Source organism: Benincasa hispida, chromosome 10 (genome assembly GCF_009727055.1).
Source record: "Benincasa hispida cultivar B227 chromosome 10, ASM972705v1, whole genome shotgun sequence".
NCBI classification, from domain to species: Eukaryota; Viridiplantae; Streptophyta; class Magnoliopsida; order Cucurbitales; family Cucurbitaceae; genus Benincasa; species Benincasa hispida.
Genome location: NC_052358.1, coordinates 40,622,380 through 40,635,240, shown reverse-complemented (window position 1 = coordinate 40,635,240; position 12,861 = coordinate 40,622,380).

Sequence of the window (12,861 nt, the reverse complement as noted above, 5' to 3'; positions counted from 1 at the left end):
TTGATATTAAATTAATTAGAATTAATTAAATTATTTAAATAATTATTTATTAATTTTATTAGAAAAATAATTTTGTAAAATTAATAATATTTTCAATTGTTTGGAATCAAATTGATTTTTGAAATCATTTGAAAATTTGAAAAAATTTGAAAAACACAAAAATGGAATTTTAGTTTTTTTCCATTAAGCCTTTAACTTACTCACACAAAACCCACCTATTTTGGCTTCAATAACTCCAAGCACGAGCTACATCTCATGCAACCATCTTCTTTGCATGAAAGCCTGCAATAAATAAAGAAGATTGGAGTGGAATTGAGGCATGCATCTATAAATTTTTTGCTGAAAAATTCGGGTTGAAGAAGTTGTTCTTCAAGTGGGTTGAAGCAGTGAGCTCTTCTCCAAGTTTCTTTCATTCAAGCTTATTTTGAGTCCTACAACTCATCAAAAACTCCCAAAGAATAGTTGGGAAGATCTTGAGGTGGTCTACAGTGAGATTTGGAGAAGTTTGCAGATGAAAATCGAGATTTGAAGAAGTTCTACAAAGGTATGACTTGAAACCCTCTTGCTTTAGTATGAGCATGCTTTAGTTACTGCCAAAATTAATGAATTAGAGTGCTTATTGATCCTTGCTTCTACTACTTGCTGATATACTCTAACAATTGGTATCAAAGTATTATTTAAGGATTCAATTTGGTTTAATTTTGGTGTGGTGGGTGTTTTTCATGAGTTATATGAACATGGTGCACTGATATGGTTTTATGTGTTTTGGCATTTTATTTCTCTTTGATTTCTTGATTAAATTTGTAATTGGCTCTTGTTTGATGAGCTTATATGTGTTTTCAAGTGTTTGTAATTTATTTGGAGCCATTAGATTTGAAATTAAGACGTAATTGAAGAAATAAGTGAAGAAGGTCGAGCTGCAGATTCCAGTTTTTCAGCCTCTGCTCAAATATCGTCAATGAGGTATAAATGCTAGAAGATCGTGTAGCTACGGATGCTGAACAATGTAAAGAAACGCTAGACGATCGTTTAGCTATGGGCACTGGGCATTGAAGTGTTGTGCGCTAGACGATCGTGTAGCTGCGCACATTAAACAATGTGTAAAGGTGTTATACGAGAGCACTACACGATCGTGTAGTTTTGCGCAGGCGCTGAACGATGGGTAGAGACGCTATACGATAGCACTACACGATCGTGTAGCTTTGTCCGGTGCTAGATGATGGCAATACACGATAGATAGAAGACACTAGGTGATCGTGTAGCTTTGTCCGGCGCTAGACAATGGTGATACACGATAGATGGAAGACACTAAGCGATCGTGTAGCTTGGTCCAGCACTAGAATGATGGTGCTACACGATCAGTCAGACACTAAACGATCGCGTTAGACGATAGTCATTAGCGCTACACAATGAGCCTCAGTGAGATTTCGAGCATGGAGCGAGAGCAGCCGGTTCGATCGATTTTCTTGAGGTTCTGTTCGATTCAGCCTCAAAAGGTTTTTGGCTGGTCCGATTTAGACTATTCTAGTTCATTCAAGCTATTTGGGTTTGGTTTAAAGCATTTCGAGTGGTCCAGAAGCAGTTTTGAAGTTGTTTCTTGCTATTTTGTAACAATTAGGCTTTTGTTTGCTTGTTTATGCCAAAACTAAAACTATATCAGTTTGTGTTTAATTATTTATGCATTTGATGTATGTTATAATTAAAGAAATTTTGTATGAGCATACAGTATGCCATGTAGATTTAAAATTCCACATAAGAAGCATATTATATGTATTACGTATATGTTATAATCTGTTATAATATATAGTATGCATGTTTAAGGTTTCTTTTATTTAATATAATTGTTATATTAAATATTGAATGCCTTTGATATATGTTGTGGATGTTTAGCATGTCTAAAGTTTTGTAAGCTGTTATAAAATTGGGTTAGACGTTTAAAATCTATAACAAAGAACAGCTGCATGCTCACATAGGTTAACCACTCGTTTTAATAGTTAAAATAGATCGTTAAACTTGTAAAACTCGGGTTACAAACTCAACCGGTATATAATCCTGTCTAAGGCTAGGGGTATTTAAGTTGACGGTCTATGGAACACCTCCTACCTAGGGATTATGACAGAATTATTGAGTGTTATTAATCGATTTTATGAGCAATACGTGAGGGATGTGAGGTAATAAAACGGTTTATCATCTAGACATCGAAATCCATTTATAAGTTTTATACTTGGATAAACCACATAAACTCAGGGTAGTTTGTTTAGCCGAAATGAACCTAAGTATAAATTTACCCATCTAATAGAACACTTCAGTGGGAGATTGATAACATTTACGATACGTTATTTTTAGCTCTCACGTTCCTAAGAGTTCACAATCCAGATTTAAGTGGTACTTCGTGTCACCCTGGGAGTGACCTCCATACGGAAAGTATTTTTTAGCATAAATCTAGATTTTGGTGAATAAGGGGAAGTTGTTCAAACATAAATCTATTCTATGATATATAGGTTTCAACTGCCACGTCTCTACATAGTTTATACCATGAGATTCATATGACGCTTCATGTCACCCTGGGAGTGACCTCCATATGAAAGGTGTTTATATGGGTCAATAACAAGGTAAACGGGGGAAGTTGTTTATAGTAAGTGGGTGAAGGATACGTGTCAATATATCTTGTAGTCTCTTTCGTTAGTTTGGATCGTGAGATTCCTATGTTGCACTTGTTGGTTTGCTTTAAGCGGCCCTTTGCTAGTCGTTTAACGACGGCTATCCCCACTGAGGGTTGTAACATAGGATTCAAAACAACTCAAACTCTAGAAATGGATAGGATTTCTTAGGTCCATTCCCAACCTTGACTTTTCATTTTAGTACCATAGTTGGGGCCGACCTCTGATATCTGAAAACGAAGGGTTGCACTTACAAAATTATTAAAGTGTTAATGATTTCTAACCAAAAGTGGTAGCTAAATAACTATTGGAATATGAGTTATTCTAGAGATAGTATTTAGTCAAGAATATCTTGCTGAAGTATCATTGCAAAAACAATTTTGGGTGTATTATTACTTTGCTAAAACTTGATTAGATTTAAAAAGTAATTCATTTATAGAATTTGTTTATAATTTCAGAATGACAAGTTCACTAGTATAATTGTTGGCGTCTGATAAAATGATTGGGGATTTATGCAACCTAGAAATCAAATTTGAATATTATACTGGTGATAGACGATTTACTGTTCGTCTTAACAGAAGATTGTCCTCCCGTTCCGAGTTTTAACACAAATCGAACTGTTCGGAATGCATATGATAGATGGATTAGGGCAAATGATAAAGCTCATACTTATATCCTCCCCAGCAAATTTGATGTTTTGGCGAAGAAACATGAGGATATAGGTACTGCTGAAGAGATTATGGAATCTATACGAGGGATGTTTGGCCAACCGTCCTTCTCCCTAAGGCATGATGCTATAAAGTACATTTACAACTGTCGCATGAAAGAGGGGCCTCTGTTTGTGAACATATCCTGGACATGATGGTCCATTTTAATGTGGCGGAAGTAAACGGCGCTGTTGTTTACGAGAGAAGTCAAGTCAGTTTTATTCTAGAATCTCTTCCGAAGAGTTTTCTGCAGTTTTGCACGAATGCACTCATGAATAAAATTGAATATAGTTTGACTACTTTGCTGAATGAGCTATAAGCTTACCAGACTATGTTGAGAACTAAAGGTTTGGAATCAGAAGTAAATGTTACTACTATTGAGAAGAGAGGAACGCCTTCCAAAAAGTTTGATGTTGCTTCCTCTTCACAGAGTAAGAGTATTCCTTATAAGAAGAGCAAAGGGAAAGGGAAGATGAAACCCGCTGGAAAGAAAGGCAAGAACAACGTTGTAGACAAAGAAAATTGTTTCTACTGTAATGAAGAAGGGCACTAGAAGAGAAACTGCCCTTAATACCTTGCTGAGAAGAGAGTAAAGAAAGCAAAATAGGTAAACTAGTTCCTAAGGATCGCTTACTCAGCTTAATTAGTGGGAGATGTTGTTGTCTGATGATTTACTTGCTTTTGTTATCTTGTAAAGAAAAAAATGTATATATTTTTGTTGTAAATGAAATGTTTATTTTCGAAAATTATGTTTGTTCTATCTCATAGCAACGTCTGTTAAGAATCAAGCTAGATAAAAGCCATTTGCAAATATTCATATATTTAAAACGGTAAAAATCAATTAGATCAAAGTATGAACGTTTAAAGATTTCTAGATCTAGATCTATTAACACTGTTAACAAGAGTTGTTAAGACAAGCCAGATGCGTCTTACTCAAAGAGTTGAGAGTATCTCAATCTAGTGGTAGGAAAGTATGACATCCTGGTCATTATTAAGAATAAGATGCATTCCCCATATAGTTTAATAATAAGTCTATTATACACTAACATGTTTACAATAATTCTCTCGGCTAAAGTGTTTGAGAATCACGTAGTAAGACTAGGAATACAAGGTTAATAACCTAGGGCAAGTGGGAGAAATACCGAGTATGTGATACCGAATGGTAAACCATAGGTATGTGATGCCCAAGTTTATTGTATATCTCTATAAAATTCAAAAACTCAGTCTTATATATTCGTATATATGAGTTACTACTGGAGTTTTAGTCCAAGTGAGAGTTTGTTGGGTTTTATGTCCTAAAACTCGTGGTTTGTAAGCAATAAAACTTATTCTAACAATTCAATAAGTTGTTATTGAATATATGAAATCCAATAAACCTAAAAGACCTATAAATTATCACATGAGTACTCGAACTTTATGTGGAGACATAAAAGTGGATCAGGTTCGAGTAAATAGTCAAAATGATCTATAATATATGAATAAGGTTGGGTGCCTTATTTTGGTAACACTATTGGATGCAGCCTACTCTGTAGTTGTTACAAAGAGTTGTAAAGTGCTACAAACGAAGTGATCCTAATTCATACATGTTATGTCATGAGAAGTGGGGGCGTTCTGTGCAAATGGGTTTGTACAAGATCGGTCCATGAAATCAGTTACTCTTACTTTATAACGTTGTTTACTATTTAAGACTGACTATTTCAAAGCGATGACCTAGGTAACTTGACCTTAATCCTAAGCTAACTATGAACTCCTGTTTATTCAAAATTATCCTTAGATTTTCATAGGTGAGCGTTGGCTCAACATCGTCGGCTCAATAAACCTCCATTTTAGGGGTAAGACCGGTTAGATAGTTAGAGACATAGGGTGCAAGAAGGAATTCACTCCTACTTGCTTTAGGGATAGTAGAGAGGTCGTTCCCTTAAGTGCTAACTCCAGGTTTTGAACAAGGGGGTCCCACTTTCTCATTGGCCCGAGAGGGACTCGGTTTGTTGATTGGATCACAAATCAATTGTTTATTAAAAGATCAGTGGGACTTAAGAAACAAGAGGTAATCTCGAGGGTAAAACAAACATTTGACTGAGTCGTTATTAGGAAGAACCTGTGAAGGGTTAACTTACTAGTCATGGTTAAAACAAACATTTGATTGAGCCGTTATTAGAAGTTGTTTTTCAAATGGGTTGAAGTAGTGAGCTCTTCTCCAAGTTCCTTTCATTCAAGCTTATTTTGAGTCCCACAACTTAATCTAAAGCTCCAAGAGAATAGTGGGGAAGATCTTGAGGGGGTCTACAACAAGATTTGGAGAAGTTTGTAGCTGAAAACCGAGATTTGAAGATGTTCTACAAAGGTATGGCTTGAAACCCTCTTGTTTTAGTATGAGCATGCTTTAGTTACTGCCAAATTTAATGAAATAGAGTGCTTATTGATCCTTGTTGCTTGTGCTACTTGTTGATATACTCTAACAGTGCGCTGAGGCAGTGAGCGATGATTACAAGAGCTATACGATGAGATAGACGATGCGTCAATCTATGATGGGCACATAGTGTAGTATCTATGTGTTGATGGGGCTTGCGGTATACAAGGCTTGCGAGGTTAGATGCGTTGGTCTTGTGCACTCGGCTATGCGCATTGGCAGGCAAGGGCATGCTTGCGTTAGTCATGAGGTATGCACTAGCAAGAAGTTAGGTGAGGGCAAAGCAAGCCTTAGGCCTTGACGTTGCTTTGCGATAATCTATAGAGTATGCGTTAGTCATAAGGCTAAGCATGAGAATACGGTCTTGTGGACTAAGTATTTGCCTCGAGGAAGACAGTAGAATGCATGTGGCTAAGTGGACGCAAGAAGCATGTTGAGTGCATAGGGCTATTGACTAGGAGTTATGGCCGAGAAGAGATGTTGTGCTGGACTTAACTATGCATTGAAGATGTGCGATGCGCTAAGGATGAACAATGTGTCAAAGACATCCAAGAGCATGTGGGCTTATATGACAAGGTTAGCGCTAGTGACACATGCGGTGACATTATTGAACGTATGCACCTGGGATTGTGACTTGCGATAATGAAAGGCATGCGGTGATGAGAGAGCTATGGGCTCAAGAACTTAACCGGACATATGGCAATCAAAGGGATGTCTGAAGTCCATGCAATTTGAGCTGGGCAAAGGAAAAGGCATGCAAACTGAATAGGTTGAGCTGGATGAAGAAGAGGTAGACACTTTAAGCTGGTGGTGGCAAAGGAGGACGTTGGCAACCCGAGTAGTGGATGCTTGGCATGTAGGAAGCAGGAGGTGTCAACACCAGGTGAAGTGGGAACGCCTATAAATAGGGCCAAGGACTTCATTAAGTTCACAAAAAAATTTTCACTTCAAGAATCACTTAAAAGGAGAGGTTGAGAGAAATTCGGGGGAAACCTTACATCGAGCAGATGAAGGGTTGCGTTGATCCGTGCATTGATCAAAGCAAAGGACGTAGGGGTTGTGCAGGTTGTGTGGAAAGACAATAGCACTAAGTTCAAACGAGAAGTTCTTCCAAACTACACGTGCAAATTAGGTGATTCTTGAACCAAAAGCTTTTAAATTGAACATAGTTTCTGTTTGAGGGCTTCTATGAGAAAATTTTAAGTGTAAGACTGTCAAAATTAAAGGGAACCGAGAGGTGTTCATAGGAAAAGAGACAGTCAGGCCAAGTGGAGAAAACTTGAGACTCCGAATTTTCGAGAGGGATTCTCAGGGCCAAACTTTAATGTAAGCTGTTTAAAGAATTTCAAAACATATTTGTAGAAGGAAGTGTCTTGAGATATGGTTTGGAATAATTAGAAATCTAAGCTCCAAAGTGAATCTGAATTAGGGTTCAACAGGAGGCCAAGGGAAATCGGGTAAACTGGGAGGGAAGAGCAATCCCAACAGATCACTGTGAGTGGTTTCTTATTTTAGTCTTTTAGTATATTCTGAATTATATGCTATTGTTATGAATGAATGTTTGTCACCATGAGGAGAGCATGGGATCAAGATAGTCAGGGGGGTCAACTAGCTCATAAGCACGAGATGGAATCTCAACGGATGGTCAGGGGACCGAGAAGTCTAGTTCCTGAGCCTGTGGGAGGAACTTTGCATGGAATGATCAGAAGACTGGCGGGCCTAGCTTCTGAGCTCATAAGAGGGGGATTTATGTGCAAATAAGGTTGTGAATGGTTTAAATGTGAAATGTTAACTATCTACGGTGTGTGTAGGTAGGGTTGTGAAAGGCTTCATTCAGGATGGAGGTTTGCATAGTAACCTCATATTATGATATGTTGAGATGTTTATAAGTTGAAATAGACTTATAAAAATGTGATTCCACACACTAGACTTCAAAGCTCATGTTTTATTTTCATATCTTCCTTGCAGGTAGTTATTGGACTTAATTTTATATCTTATCTTATCTTACAGCATGTGGACAAATATGAATGTGAATGAATGAACAAGTTCATGTCCCCGATAACTGCGCCATAAACTTGTTGACTAGTGATGGTGAATGTAATGTGCATGCATGATGATGTGCTACAAGCTCATGTTGCCATAAACTTGTAACGCAAAATGTAATCTTATGTTGTGTTGCTACTTATGCACATTTTATGTGATACTACTTCTAAATGTATGCGTTATTAATGAAATGCTTGTAGTTTGCTATGCATTGTCACAAGTTTCCTTGCGCTAAAACTAAGTATAATTCCAACACAAGTTTCTCAGAGTAATCCGAGGTCGAATACAGGGATTGTTGTCGTTAATGTGTTACATTCGTGATATATGGACCAGTTTTTACAATTAATAAAGAGTGTATTTATATAGGAATGTAAATTATAGTAAAGTAAAATTGTGCAGATAAACTAAAGTTGCGGTAATAAAATAAATTGCGATAAAAATAAACCTAAGCTAACATGATGCGAGATACAAGATACATGATATACATGATGCTGAGTTCGAGACTGACTGTGAAGTTTATACAAAGGATTGTGGTATGCGAGGGCAAGGCTTAATGGATGAATCAGAAAGAGAAAGAATAATTAGTACAAACATCCCAAGTTTGTTAATTGGGTTAAAGATACAACTAAGGTTCAGCTTTCCCTTCGCGTACACCTCTCGGTGATCGGCCGCGTTCCCATATCTCTATGATGAAACAGGGATGAACGTGGTGATTGCAAGGTTTCTTCCATCTTTGAAGTACTTCTCGCTTTAGTTAACGCATTCTTCCAACCCTCTCTCGATAGGCGGAATGACATCTTTACTTATGCTCTCACAGGTAAAGATACTGTCTAGCATGCCTTGACTAAACATAATTATTTCCTTAACCCAATTAATTCATTTGCTCGATTGTTGCTAATTATTCAAGGGATTAAGAAAATATCGTGGAGAAAGTGAAATATGGATGAAAAGAAATAGGAAAAGAGATGGAGATGAAAATGATCATAACATTTAATTATAGAATTAAGCGTATGATAGAAGGTGTGAATGATAGACTAAGAAGATGAGTACAAGTGATGAAAAGAGATAGAAACAAATACAGAAGAGTGTCAACGTCTTGACACAGATCTGGATGGTGGATTTGCCTACCGACGTGTGGAGTGGATGAAGAGAAGAGCTTCCCTTTCAGTCTTGCTCGTCCAGTAGAAATGACTTTCGTACAGAGCTTAAACGGCGGGGATCGGAAGGATTCTTGCCCTGAGACTCATCTTTTGGCCTTGTCTCTTAATTCTTCTTGCATCTACTCTGATTAGTCGCTCAACCAGTCTCTCTCTCAGATCAGTATATACACTTTTCTCTGTATTCCATCATATTTTCTCAGTGGAATGGCCAGAGCTATTTATAGGCTAAGCTTTGACTCTTTGCATTATGGTCCCCACTGTATTGTTAAGGCAGTTCCGGAAATGGTGGAGTGAATATTCCTTCTGTTACGCAATCAATCCCTTCAGAAATGCACAACGGTCAGCTGTACACGTGTCAGAATCCTCCGCAATTGCGTTGCTCTTTACATCTTCGATTATTTGCTCGCATGCGGTGTTGTTTTTTTTATTACCGCATGCGGTTGAGATTGTGTTAATGGCTTAGCTCTTGATCGATTGTCGCATGCATAGTCATTACATTGATTGTCTATTCATTCCTGAATGATGGGCGCAATGCGACGTAGATGCGTTGTTCTTTTTATCTTGAGCCATGAACGCATACGGTGACTTGATTTCTTGCAAAATAGACTTGAAATATTCTTTTCTACCATCGCAATGGTGTCAGTGGGTGTATTGATGACAATTTATAATTCTCGCATTTCTTACCTAATTTCCATATAATTGACGCAACTTTCCTTTCTTGTGGCCACAATATCTAAATAAAACAGTATAAATAACTTGTATTTCTACAAGTTATCAGTAGCAGAAGGGTCCAGGTTGCGGGAAGTGGTTAAGGTCTGCCACGAGTTAGATGGTTACTAGATTAAAGTTTGTAGTCGAGATGGAACTACTGTTGTAAAACTTATTTAAAATGTGTAAACTGGTTTCCTAAACAAGTTGCAATTCCAGTTATTTTATTTAAGTTTTCCATTGCAAAATTAATTGTTTTAGAGAAAACTAGCAAGAGTGGGCAATGGATGTCCTGAAAGAGTGATATCTATTGTCTTCATGCCTCATTTTGGGTAAGAGGTAAAACCCAGGAGGGGGTGTGACAAGTTGGTATCAGAGCATAAGATTTTTGGAAAAGGGTATGTTAGGTTGAAGCATGGTGATACTATAATACGTCTGATGTGTGACATATTATAGGAATCATGCCTCGAAAAAGTGGCAGATCGCACAAGCAACCAGTAGGGACTCATGGTTCTACCTCGAAAACGATGGAGGAAGACCAGGGTGGATCAAGTCACCCGCAAGCAAGGGCAAAAGGGGACGAGCAACTACTAGGGAAATTTGCTCGATATTTGGCAAAAAGTTTAGGAGAAGTGTCAGTAGAACCCGAAAAGCATTTTGGCATTGAACGACTGAAGGCATTAGGGGCCACAATCTTTGAAGGAACAACGAACGCAAAAGATGCAAAGGCTTGGTTCGTGACAGTAGAGAAATGTTTCAGGGTAATGCGATGCCCTGAAGATAGAAAGGTAACATTAGCTACCTTTCTATTTAAAAAAAAAAAAAAAAAAGCTAAGGAGTAGTGGCATATGTTTGAGAGCAGAAGAATAACAGGGGAAGAAATTACTTGGGAGGAATTTGATAAGGTCTTCCCTGAAAAATTCTATCTTCAAACATTTTGCGACGCAAAGCAAAATGAATTTCTGGACTTCGTACAAGGCTCATCATCGGTAGCCGAGTATGAGCAGAAGTATATAGAGCTTAGCAAATATACCACCAGCATAATTGAGGACGAAGATAAAAGATGTATAAGGTTCAAAAGGAGGCTGCGAGCCGAGATATGGACACCCATAACCGTTAGTGCTAATAGACGAGAATTTCCAAAATTATTGGAAACGACAATGCGGGTGGAGGCTAGTCTAAAAGGGTCAACAGAAGTGGAACCCGAGGAGTGGAGGGAAAGAAGTCAGAAAATTTCCTTAGGGGTTTCAAAGAAGAATATAAGTAAGACCAACTCTGGAAAGCAAAAGACAAAGATGGAACCTATACAGGAGTGCACATTCCCAAACAATCCATAGCGAGTGTTACTCAGGGGCCATGGTGTTCGAACTGTAGGCGGTATCACTTTGGACGATGTTATGGAGAAGCGAAGGTGTGCTACAATTGCAGAGAATTTGGTCATTACAAATGAAATTGCCGTCAGATGAGAAAAGAGGATAAAGGAAAGGGAAAAGCCCTAGAGACATAGAGAAATGCATACTATGTTATTTCTATTTGAAAATGCTTAGTTGAAATTACTTTCTTGTACATATGTTTTATTTACAATGTGGTAAATAAAGTATATTTTGACAATATGTGTTTGTTTGTTGAAATAATTACTAGCTAACAGATGGGGTCAATGCAAGAAGGAAATCCTCTCTGTGTGAGATGTGAGAAATACAGTAGTATGGAGAGTTGGACAAAAGGATTACTTCTCTCAGTTAAGTAGTAATGCAGTTAAGTATAATGGAGAGTTGGACAAGAGGGTTCACTCTCAGGAAAGAAGCCAAGTATTGGGAGTTGAGCAAGAGGGCCACTCTCAACTGAGGAATAGTCCAGTGATGTATAGATATAATCTGCTATGTTATAATGTTTAATGTGAATGCAGTTTATGTTTTCAGTTAAATCTTTCAGTTTTGTTATCAGTTTTATGTATGATGCTTATGTTTTTAAAAATTAGTCACTCACTAGGATTCTAGCTCATGTTTTCAAAATGTTTTCCACCCCTCCTCCCCAGGTAGCGGTCACTCCCCAAAAGACATCTCTGCTGCTGCTCTGCCACTCAAAGACACAGGTTGAAAGAATTGATGACTCTGTAATTGTTAGTACACATGTGTCTTTCATACGGGGACTAATGTTGTATGTTGGGCTCACTATGTTATAATGTACATAAGTGTATGTATGAACGATGTTATGAAACCCTGTAATGTAAATGCGTTAACTGTTGAGTAATTTATGCAGTATGTATGTGAAAATGTATGTATACCAGGGTTAAAGACAGATTGAACAAGTTAGTTAGGCAGTAAGTGTCAGTAAAAGAGTTGCAATTGCTGCAGTCACATTTTTTTCTAGGTTAAGAAGGTAATCTAGAGCGGGGTGTGATTGTTGGGATTGGTGTCCTAGTTCTCCCGGAGTCTCGTTGTTTGTAATGATACACATTATTTGATGAATAAAATAACTGTTATTTTATTCTGGCATTTATTCATATCAAATAAACAAAGCTCCATGGTTATCTTATGTAAACTTAAGCATGTATATGTGATATACAAGTGGATCATGCCTTAAGTGATAACCTAAATATGTCTGTAGAATAAGGATTAAGGTGGGATACCTGATCCCGGTGACACTACGGATACGACCCGCTTTATAGAGGTCTCAAGTGTTGTAAACTACTACAGGTAGATCCTGACCATTCATGTGGAGACGTGCGAATAGGGGTCTGTCTCTTATACACATCTAGATGTGTATAAGAGACAGACTACAGGTAGATCCTGACCATTCATGTGGAGACGTGCGAATAGGGGTGTCCTATACAAAGAGTTTGTATAAGACCTGTCTCTTATACACATCTAGATGTGTATAAGAGACAGGTATATAACACCATTGATACTAGAGACTTATATCTCACCTAAACGACCGTAGTTGATACGACCTCAATCCTGAGTGTTTTGGGAACTCCTCCCTTTGAGGGCGGTCCCATGGGTGAGAGTGGCCAGGTTTCCAACTCAACATGCCTACCGTTTTGAAGACTTGTCTGATTTAGGAGCTGGGAACTCAATACACAAAATGGAATTCACTCCTTTCTCGAAACAGGAATAAGTAGAGAGATTTCTCCCTTAAGGGTTGATTACGGGGCTTGAACATAGTGGCCACAG